Source organism: Apteryx rowi, unplaced genomic scaffold (genome assembly GCF_003343035.1).
Source record: "Apteryx rowi isolate R43461 unplaced genomic scaffold, aptRow1 scaffold_1223, whole genome shotgun sequence".
Lineage (NCBI taxonomy): Eukaryota > Metazoa > Chordata > Aves > Apterygiformes > Apterygidae > Apteryx > Apteryx rowi.
Genome location: NW_020447446.1, coordinates 72,061 through 84,173, shown reverse-complemented (window position 1 = coordinate 84,173; position 12,113 = coordinate 72,061). Strand labels below are relative to the sequence as shown.

Here is a 12,113-nt window from a genome sequence, read left to right as displayed (position 1 = left end):
GGGAATTTTTTTTTAATTCTCTTTATATCATTAAACTTTAAGCTCTGATAAATGATACGTTATTCTAGTTAACTGTTGTTTTGTCTTTCAGCACTTCAGGTTACAAGGGATTAGTTAGAATAAAGAAGCGGAGCTGAGATTTCTAAAGGGAATTAGGTGCCTCACTTCTTTAGGCCATGCTGTAAACTGCAGTCAAGAGAAATGAATTAATGATATGCTGTGAGAATTATACCTTGAAATGGAAAATATGCCCAGTAAATGATTTTTGCTTTGGGAAGTATTTACCTCTTGCTGTTTGGAGTATATAGACAGCATATTATCTCCATTTATTTTAATGCCCATTTGTCTTAATTATTAGTGTGAATTTGAGCTGCATTCTTCACTGCATTTAAAAGCAAATCACCCCAAGTTCAGAAGTTCACTGCACATGCCCCAAACTTTTTTTTTCTCAAAAGTTTAAACCAAACTTCAGTGATCTTAGTCATGTTCTGCTTGACCAAATACTGACCTTCCTTTGCAGCAGAAAGACATTTAAGCCTGTTTTCTGAAATTAAATCAAATTCTTGTAATCCAATGAGATTTACAACTGTTCAAGTTTAGTCTGGTTCATATATGTTTAAAGTGAGATAGGTTAATACGGTGTTTTTGTTCAGCAAAAGCAGTATATAGTTTTTGAGATTAAGTTGAAAATCAGTGTGTTTTTGCAAATGCCATCAGAATAAGTCTGTAAAAACATTCACAATATTTCTTATGACAGTACTAGGTATTATTTAATGTTCCTTGCCAAAGGTTTCTCTGTATTTTGCTGTACACCACATTTTCTGAAAGTATGTATGCTGTCATGGCTAGTAACTATTCCTCAGTGATTAGTGTGACAGCAAGTGAAGCGTGAATATTGAGACTTGCCATATCATGCATGCCGAGTTACTATATGGCCCAACTGCTGTGAGACAAAACATGCTATTATGTTTTAGACACAAAGCCATATTGTATGAAATTCCATCCTGTCACCATACTGAAGGAGGTGTATTTAAAAATCAAATCTTTTTTCTCTTCAGTTCTTTTTGTTAATTTTTCTGTATTAGATTCTTAACTACTGAACGCCATCAGAAAATTCAGCCTTTGTCCCTGTTGAGGAATCATGTTTCAAACTTATATCATGTTTTCAGGAGATTTTGAAGAGACTATTGGCCAAGAAAAAAAGGAAAGAAACAAAACCAAATTTTCCAAACCACTGAGGGTATGCACTAAATGGGTTTCTCCAAACAATTCTGATATAGTAGATGTATTTCAATACATGATCGTACAGTGCATTTTTCATAAATAAAAGAATAGCTTGTCCTTAAACAAAGTGGCAGTATTAGTCACACATTCCACTAAGGCATCAGTTGCAAGACTGACAACCTCAGGATGGCACAGGCATATTTCTTCTGCAGTGTCCACTGATTTCCAGAAATGACCTTAGCAGAAGATACGGTTTTTAGAGAAAAATTTCTGCATTGCTGTGCAAATCTCCATAAACAAAACCAAACTTTTATGTAGATTTAAAGATACAGCTGAGCTTAACTAGAAGAAATGATTTGATGCATGAGTTACTCGGATGACCTTCTTTGGTCTGTATTACAGAGGAGGTCAGGCTTGATCATTATGGTCCCTTCTGACTTTAAAATCTATAAATGCTTGGGAACATAACAATACTAATAATGTAGCAACTGGAATCTTCAAAGCCCTGTATAAACAACTAATCCTCCCAACACTATTCTACATACTATAAGGGCAAGTAAATGTTAAAATTAGAGCTGATTGAACTTTTTTTTCTGACTATTTTCAGAACTAGTTATGCAATTAATTTAGTATTTTTTCTATTTACTAATTTTAAAACTGGTTCTAGTTTTTACTGATTTATTCACAATTATTTCATCAGTAGATGTGGTTATATTGCAGCCCCAGATATTTTTCTTGTTTTTATRTTGTATGTATAATCTGCTGATTATTTGATATTTGTCTTTGGCTTCTTGACTTATCTTCTCAGTGAACTGGTATCTTTTTGATTTCTGGACTGGGAAGGTGACTTTGACTTCTTAAACTGTGCCCACTTAAAATATTTTCAATTTATTAGTACATCTGATTTTTTTCTTGTTAAAGACATCTTAGCAGTGTACCAGACACTTTGACCATTCATTCAGTCAAAATTTTGGCACTACTGTATTCAAGAGCACCAAGGAACTGGAATGTCATCACCCATAATTTTAACTACAGTTCAGAATTCATTAATGTTTGAACGTTTTTTCCTGATGTTTTGGCTCACTTAATTAGCATCTTCACTGTACCTGTGGAGCAGCTAATGAATGGTGCAATTCTTTTTCTTACATCGGAGGATAATATTTCACTACTTAAGTTAGTGGCCTCATTTTTCTAACTTAACAGGAGCTTTCATTTAAGACAGAACATGTTTACCTTGGCTCCTAAAAAGGGATGCAGCTACCTGTGTGGGGGAAGTAAAAAACTTTAGTGCTTTAGTGAAATGATCTGCCAAGAGCTCTCAGCAAATAATTGGCACAGGTGGGATTAGGACACAAGACAGGCCTCACTGACTCAATATAATCACTGGTCCTTGGGAATTTTAGATGTGTAGAAGAATTAATGCAAGTTTTCCCTGGATATTTTGCCCTCCTTTTCCTTTTCTTAGTTAAGAATAGCCTTCTCTCCTGATAGTTTGCTGTGTTCTCTAATGAACTTTTCTTGTAATTTCTACAAAAGCTGAATGAAAAAAAATTCCACAATGTGATGTGATCCTTTTGTAGAACTTAATTTACAGATAGTGACTGTTTCATTCAATATGTCTTTATTTTGTCATGAATTAGAAATGAAAAAGAAGATAGAAAAATGATACCCAGCAGAAATGCTAGAATTTGCTTCTGTATAACCTAGAGTAGCAATATCAAACCCAAATTCTGGGAATTCTGTAAGATTATGGCTGATGAGAAATAATGGCTTAGGGTGGTCAACAATTCCAGGCAACTGTTGATCCCCGGATAATTTCTGGACAAATATCCTATCTCTTCTCAAGGATACATCAGATAGCCGTGGTAGTCAAAAATTGCTATATTGCACACAGATGCTAGAGATTCAAAAAGCAGCCAGTGGTATATTTTTGGATCATTATAAATAGCATATCATCCGTATACTAGCACATAATTTAGTATACTAAGCACTTATATTTGCTACTATGTGCAAAAATCTCAAGAGGAAAGTCTGCAGAGATGCTTTTGACTTTTAAAATTTAATAGATGATGCCTGTTCACACTGAGTGTAGTATGGGCATGGACAAAAAGTTGTGTCTATGACATTGGTGACATTCTTGCTGGATTACCTTTTTTTTTTTTTTTAATTAGTGTTTTCAGTGTTGTCTCTTCGTTGCTGGAGATGGTTTTCACCAGTGTGCACACTACTGACTGATGCTTATAAATTATGCCATTGTCAGCCCAACATTAAGTGCAAGAAAATGAAAGAATAACTGTTTCATACATCTTTCTTGAATGGTATTCCAGAAAGCCAGCTTGAGCTGACAGAGAATGAGAATTTGCATGAACCATGCTGTAGGATTATTGATTTTAGAGGAAAATAACACCATCTGTTTCAAATACTGCAGTATTTTGGACTGCAGTCTACTATATCTGTATTTGTAAACCAGTGCAATGAAAATAGGAGACCTTTTATATATTTTGGCATTTTTACCTGACGAGATCTTTACTGAGCAAAGACATGCTAGAATTTGTAAAGTTACATACTGATAATAGCAGTATAATCAATGTCTACAAGATACAGCACCTCTTTTCTGATTGCATACTACAAAAGGTTTGGTGGGTTTTTAAGGCTTAGGAGGAGGCCGTAAAATACCCAGCCAAAGCCTCATTCTGCTGATTACTATTTTACTTTTTCCTCTCCAGATCTATTGTTTTTTAATCTATTTTTTGTGTGTTTTGACATAATGTCTCTAAGTATATTGCTCCCAATAAAACAATGAGTTTTCTCATAATTCCCTAGGCAGCTCAGAAAATAAATTTATTTCATTTAAGATTGAATGTTTGCATTGCATTAATACCTAATGAAGAGTCAGCACCCTGCCATGTGAGTGCATGAAAAACAAGAAGTCAATGCTTCCGCAGACAAGTGCCTGTATGTAATGTGATACATATGTAATGTGTTAAGCATTGTTGGATTTTAGTATTTGATATCTCATAAAGTTGTATAAATACTACTGTTATTTTCAGCTTGTATTTCATGTTTTTAAATGCTAATAACCATTTGTTTCCAGCCCTGTAAATTCTCAGCCTGTCAGTATGTTCAAATAAAATGTAAATGGAAAAATCCGTACAGTAATAGCCTGCTTTCAAGATGCTCTTGTTCATGAGGAGTAGGTAGGGCATATGTGATATGCTGTATTATATGCTCTATAGATGTAAAATTTGGACGGATTTTGAGATACTGGTCCAGAAATAATTCATTGACTCCTTAACCTGAGCAATATATTTCCTGGCACTGGTCCAAAAGAGACTGCCTTCACACTAGCTAGCAAGGCTCAGTGTTTCAACTGTTTCTGCTGACTGCAGATGGTATTAGTAAACTGAGTAAAGAAATTGTTTTTCAGAAAAACAGCAAACTTCTTGTTTGTGTTTCAGGCTGAGCTATGTGAATCATGCAGAAGATCTAGCCTCCAAACTACTCCAATGTTTCCCAAAGAGCAGATTGTCGGCACAGGCAGCCCTGAGCCATGAGTATTTCAGTGATCTGCCCCCACGACTCTGGGAGTTAACTGATAGTGAGTATAACAGCCTCTGAATTTGTTAAAAATAAAGGCACTTGTGTGTGTATGTATACTTGTATGTATTCAAGCACTCACATGCAAACACCTTCATACACTTACACACCCACACACAAAATGTGTGAGTTGTGTAGCTGAAATTACAGTTAGCTTGACACAGGAAAAAATGGATTCTTGTTTTGCTATCTCTGCTCTGCAGTCTGCAGCTAGCTATCTTTGTATTTGATTATGTGTGCAGCCAAGAGAATTATCTGAATTGTCATAAAGCAAAAGGAAAAATACAATTTACATATTTAGTGCTTTTCACTTTATAACACACAGTACTTTTTAACTAGCTGCAGCGTATAGGATAAAAATCCAGCAGGGTTTGATTCACAGAAACTATATTTGTTATAACAGTAACCTTTAAGAAAGGACCTGGCATTCAGAAATCTGAGAAACGCAAGCTAGACAATTGGTTGATTTGTTGAATTAAACTATGTAAGAAGAGGATTGCAGATGATATTATTAACTGAGAATGCTTTCAGTATTTACATACATCTTTTAATTTTTTTAATAAACAAAATGCATTCCAGCTGACTTGGCAAAAATGTTCCTATCAACACATATGCTGTCAAATCTCTTTTAAATGTTTGTAAATCATTTATATCATACAGCTCCATATCTTTTTCCAGAGTGTTAAAATATTATCACTCATGATATTTTTGATTCAGAGAATGTCTGAAGGTTTCACAGGGGAATAGCAATCATTATTTTGATTTAAATCAATATGGTAAAGAAAAGTATTCTTTCAATAGAGCAGTATATGCTATATTCTGTTTTCAAATGTACATCCATTAACAGAACACTTAAATCCAGTACTCTGAGACAAAAATTTCTGGTTGGAAATGCAACCCTGGCACATACGAGCATTAATAGGACTGACAGAAGTTGACACTTGTGACAAGTTTGTTTATAAAAAAGGAGTTGGGTATTATTCAACAATAGGGTTTGTTTACTTCACTTGCAAGAAGAAAAATTTCCTCTTCCAAAAGTTTAGCTATTTGGTGTTCAACACTTGTAATAGTTATGGTCAACACTTGTAATAGTTATGGTTTGAACTACTTCTGTGGACTGGTAGTCCAAGTATCCTACTCCTGACTCTGCTCTGAAGACTGCTCCCCAGCTGGTAGAATATGAACATTAAAATTAACTAGCAACACTAATCTTTTGTTGAGCACAGACTCTGCTGTAGACCTTGTCCTTGCTCTGCAAAGGACTCCCAGTTTCTCCTCTGCCATGCTAGCCCTCCGCCCACAGTGCTCAGCTTTCTGACTGCAGTACCTTAGAAGCTGGGAATTCAGAAGATTCAGTGTTGAAAGTCTGTCTTTGCTGAAACTGTGATGCAAAGAGATTCATCATTTCAGGACTAATGAAACATCAAGAATGCCAGTTCATTTATCCTTTTTCCACTGAACGGAAAACAAAAATCACTCTGCATTGGTGACATCTCAATCCTTCTGACTGTGTGATTTAGTCTAGCCAGGATTTTGATAGTCTGTGAATTCTGAATTCTGCAGTAGTACTTTTCTGTTAATATGGACTTATTACCCACTTGCCACTTAGTTTATCAGTCAGTGGTTAAATCCAGTTCTATCAGTGAAGTAAATGCCTACACATTATCACTCTGCAGCAGGCTGCCAACAGAGACAGTCTTGTCCTAGTCATTAACAAGCACAATGTATGCAGAACACCAGAGGGGAATTAAAACCACAAAAAATACCTCAGGGTGGTATTTTTAATATGAGAATTTAATTTGTAATTTCACAGATTAAGAATTTTGGCTGCATTAATCCTTTTATCAGCTCACAGCAGGTTATTTGCAGAAGCATAACCGTAAGGCGATATTCATTGGCAGAAACACGTCTTTGCATAACGTTAAACATCAGGAGCAGTGAAACCTTTTGAAGGGGGGAGAATAAAGATGAAGAATCATTATATTTTAAAGCAAGGTTCTTCTAAATGCCTCCAGTAAAATTTTGAGTTACAGAAAGACTATTTCTGTGTCTAGTAGATAATCATTATGAAGCATAAATCCAGATGCAAGAAAGGACAATCCCAGTATCAAATACTACAGTCATTTCTCTTTAGTATGACTTGGACATACTTGTAAACATATTTACAAAACAAAGAAGTCATATACTTTGGAGACTTGGGAGAATGTTTACTGTGTAGTGAAATTACCAGTTTTTGTGATTCTAGTTGTCTGGGTTAATATTTTACATTGGGAAAGACTTCCTATTGATAGTTAATTAAATGTAGGTATAAATGCATTGAGACTTTAGGCACAACAGAAGTGTGTGTGCACAATCTACTGTCCTATAATCAAAATACCACTATGACTTTACAAATCTGTGCAGTGGATGGTATTCATCATAGAATATATATTTTATACAATTTACTTCTACTGCTGAATTGCAAATTTGGGGATTTAACACTAAAAAACGAGGAAAGACTCACAGGTACGGAGGAGGAGAAAGAGAGAGGGGGAAAAATTCAGTAAATGGTTTTCTATCAGAAAATATTGTTTCATTGGAGTATATGCCTTGAATTTTTTTAGCAAACCTAATTGTCCTTAACAATTCAAGAAAATGAAATCTAACATAATAGCTCAGTTCTACTGGTATCAAGGTTTTGAAGATGAAATACCTGATGTCAAATTATTGAAAAACCTTGCTGTATTTTTCTTATTTATTTCCAAATGCTATCAAAGAAGAAATTTTAAAATGGCAAATATTAATTATACAGTGGTATAAGGACAAGTAAACAAAAAAAAAACAAACCCAAAACATATCTTTTTAAAAAATGTATACAACTAAGAATGGTTGCATTACACAGCTTCCATCATAATTCATGTAATTTCTTTCCATTTAAAATTTTTATGGTGTTTATTTGCATAAATAGGTGGTATATGTGAAAGCTGTATTTATTTATTCAATTTTGTGTTTGCTATATATATATTAACTGATATTTTAAAATGAACTTTTGGGAAACTATCCAAGTTTCTGAACTGATGCCCTTTTTTGCAGTGTCTTCTATTTTTACTGTACCGAATGTAAGATTACAGCCAGAGACTGGAGAAAGCATAAGAGTCTTTGGAAAAAACAATAGTTATGGCAAAGGTGTATCAAACAGCAAACATTGAGGAATACCTATGCTCACAACAGATGATGCAGGTAAGATGATTATTGTTAGATATTTCTTTGAAAATACTGTTTACTTTAGTTCCCTTTGGAGAAACAAAATATAAAATTGAACAATGCATTTCTTAAATTGCTCATGTTCAGGGAGATAATCTGTTTTTGCAATATAGATCATCACTAAGAGTAAGTTCCTGGCCTTGTGGGCAGGATCAGTGTGACTGACAGGTTGAGAATATTGCAGAAGTCAGTGCCAGCAGATTAAGTATTAGGTTGTCTTTAATTTGGACTGATTTTTTTTCCCCCTAGTAAGGCATGGAGCAAGAAAATATATCCTGCCTGTTCTGTTGTTAAACTTTGGTGCAGCAACAAAAATGATTAGTTTAGTAGGTCTGGTAGCCTTAACTCCTGGACAGCAGAAGGATGTTCTTGATGGAGACAGAGGTGCTGACACAGTAATAAGTTTGATCTTTCCTACTAGAACTGGTTTTATTCTCGGATGGCTTTTATTTGATACCCCTTCTTTTTAATTGTAGTTGTTACAGCAGTGAAATGTTGTGCAAGGTGACTTCCAATACTGTAACAGTAGAACAGAACCTGTGAAGGGCAGCGAGTAGGGAGGCTACTTAAGGAGTAACTTAAAATAAGGGAATGGCTATTGTTATATCACACTCTTAACTCTATTCTGTCCATACGCATCACCCCGGTATTGGTTCAGTGGGACTTACCACTTGACAGACTCCTCCACATTAGCCGTATTCCCTTGCTTAGATGTTCTGCCAAAGCTTGTTGTTTTTTTTTTTCTGAGACAGGAACAATAAGTTGTATTTTCTTCCATTTTTCAAATCTGTGAAATTGTATTCAGTTCAATTCAAATCTGTAGCAATTGTACATAAAAACAAATTTTTTAAGTGTGTGTATGTGTGTGTGTAAGTGTATGTATAAGAAGCATATAGGATATAAAAGAAACATATTCATATATATGTTCACTCTCATAATAATTTCATACTCATGAAGTTTTATAAAATACCCAAAGTACAGACTTGTTTCACTCAAAACCCAGGCCAGCCTTTTTTTTAGTCACGTTTGCTTTTTAATGTTAAGTCTATTATAATTGTTTCACGTGACTAATATCAAATGGCTTGATATGGAAGTTCTAGGAGCTGGGATAAATGTAAATGCTGTTCTTGCACCTATCCAAAGGTATAGTCTGATATTTATGTAGCTGACAATCTCATTAAGTCTATCTTTAGCTATACCTGCTTGTTACAGTATCACATGTAGACTTTCCCTAATGAATTATATTCACTGCTTTTCTGTTACACATTTATGTGGAATTTTTGTTAACCTTGTAATATTCTGGAGGTTGTCTGCATGACAGACAGCGACTACTGAAAACTGAAATGAATAGATTTCAGCCCTGACAACCTGCCCCAATTTTTGCACATGCTCTTCTCCAGCAAACCATTTAAGATTTTCTAATGTTAGAAATGAGGCCACTTCAGAGCAGTCTGTTTACATCTTTATTGACAAGCTAATCCCTACTTTTTCCTGGGGCTGTGTCCCTGCAGACATCTCTTCAACCTTGTCTGTTCCAACGTGACATATCATCCATCCAAAGTAAATTTAGAATGTGTCCATCTGTGCTAAAGACCTTTTGCATGGAAGCTTATGCACAGAATCTCATTTCTAATATACCGAATCTTCTTTCTGTTGCCTCCAACAAATGTAATTTTGCATTTGTACAAAAATACGCAATAGAAAGTCTGTATTTGAAAACTAGCATGTAAAATAGCAGACAAGATAACACTTCGGTGATTTCTACTGGATACCTATTTAAGCATATACAGGGTATTTTTTAAAAAAAATCTGTAAGAAGAGTGCCATGTGTACCTTTGACATACACCCCTGTACTGTTGTGGCTACTCGCCCACAGCATTTACACAGAATAGCACCTTTCATCATATCAGATCCAGAGGCACATAACAAATTGTAAGTTTTGATTTGTGTACATTACCTTATTGCTTACAACTTTCTATTGTGGCTTGTGACTGTGTTGTTTTAGTTGCATACAGTACAATGAAAGATCAGTTCCTGACTGTAGCATTTGATTTTTAATGTAAGACAGGAAACAGCTGGTAATACTGGAAGAGTATTAGCACAAAATATAAGTCCTACTACCATAAGTTCAGTGTAGAGAGCTGGAGACTGAGCAGAAGAAACCAGAATAGCAGGGGAGGCAGAGGAAATGTGAACGTGGAACCTGGCCTTGTGCGAGGAATTGGCAGGATGGGTGGAAACCTTTAAAAGGATGAGACCACCAAGCACAAGGAAATAGGAGTCAGTATGGAGAGTGAAAGGAGTTGGAAAAAAGAGGAGGGCAGTTTTGATAATGTGAAAGGGAGGTCTGGTGAAGACCTGATCTAAATAGTGGGTGGCTGTGATTTTAAACAGTAGAGCAGTGACTGGCAAGTAGGATGTTCAGTCAGTAAAATGGCCTATATAGAGGAGTTAGGAGCTGAGTCAGTTATTCTAGCGGAGGACTAGAGTTGCAGTAAGCACGACTGTAACATTAAGGAAGGGGTATTTATTATGGGATACTCAGTTAAAGCACTTCTGAGGAGTCTCCATTCACAAGACTCGGTGAAGCACCAGGGTGCATGAAAAAGCAAAAAGAAAGATGACAGTGGCTCTCCAGGGCCATGAAGTTAACAGGTGAGATGAAGGGAGTTAGAGGGATGGAGGCAAACAGCAACGAGACTAGTTAGATAACATCACAGCCAGTGGGGATGAAGAAAAATTTTAAAGTGCCAGTAAAGTGCCAGCAAGAAAGTAGATCAGATTTTGGAAAAAGCAAAGGCAACCAAGTGCTTATAGCCTGTCTCCTGGACAAGGCAGGTATATACAGGTTTTACCCATCTTCTTAAATTGACCTTATGCATATATAGGTAAGAAAGTCAGAAAGGGTGGGATCTATCTAACCATATGTAGATTTCTGCATCTGAGCTAATCATCTAGATTGTCCTTATAATTAAAGATAAATAGTTACTTCTAAAGCTAAGGCCATCTTGTCCCAGATTTGGCATCTAAAATAGGTCCGATGAATTACACCAAAGCAACTACTTCTTACCATGAAGTGTAAAATAAAGCCTTATCTCAGAAACGTATTATTCCTGAGTATCCAAATGTGGAATTCTTGGTGCATGTGAGAACACAAGAGAGTGCATGCACTGCCCTGGCAGAAGGGTGGACCTTGCTCAGGACTGAGTTTGTAGAGAATCTGAATTCTGGAGTGTGAACAGGCTAGTTCATTTGAATGGATCCAGTCTAAAACAGTGGCTATGCATTTTCATTGTAAATATTTTAAAGTATATCAGTATTCATCAGGAAACTGCAAAAGAGAAATATTTGTAGGTAGTTGGTCTCTGAATCCTCTGACACTTAGGGGGTGGGGGATGGCTCAGTTTTTTAATGTATTTTTATACATTTATACATGATAGTGGAATTTATTAGAAGACACACAAATTTAAAGACTGAACAAGAAACAGAATCTCAGTGGTATGGAAGGAAATTCTAGTATTGTCTTCTCTCTCCTCCTTCCTTCCAAATATTCCTCATCTCCATTTGTTCAAGGTAGAACAGAAAATAAAATTGAGAGCTCCAACAAATGAGCTGTGCCAAATCTTGCTGTGATAATATAAAAAATTTTAATCTCCTGCTGTCTTGTCCACATGCTTACCAGAAGTTTCTGCCCCACTGAATTAAGTCCACCTTTATTTAGCTTTTGGAAAGCAAAGAGACTGGGCTTTCCCCTGGAGGGGCTGAGGCATGGGCATACATTATCTTATGCCAACTTTGGAAGCAGCAATTTCTGGCAGGTTGGTGAAAGAGAGGAGCTAAAGGCTTCTTAAATGGCTGCATCATCATTTGTTAGAGCTCATCTGCTGCCTCAGAAAGGGCTGCAGGGGACAGCTGTAGAAACTGGTGCATCCCTGAGAATTTCTACTATCTTGAAAATGTAGTTCTTCAGTTGCCTGTCTGCGGCATAGCTGCTTACAAACTCAAACATTGCCTGAAACAGCAGTAACCTGGGACGTGTTTCTGAAAAC

The 12,113-nt window shown here is 35.9% G+C and overlaps 1 long non-coding RNA gene across 1 annotated transcript in view; it reads left to right on the top strand.

Moving 5' to 3' along the window:
* Nucleotides 1-12,113, top strand: part of LOC112978534 — a 92,676-nt gene that overhangs the window by 18,138 nt on the left and 62,425 nt on the right. Inside the window, exons 2-3 of the long non-coding RNA XR_003257917.1 lie at nucleotides 4,683-4,822; nucleotides 7,894-8,040. This is a non-coding gene — a long non-coding RNA (uncharacterized LOC112978534). The remainder of the gene's footprint in view (nucleotides 1-4,682; nucleotides 4,823-7,893; nucleotides 8,041-12,113) is intronic.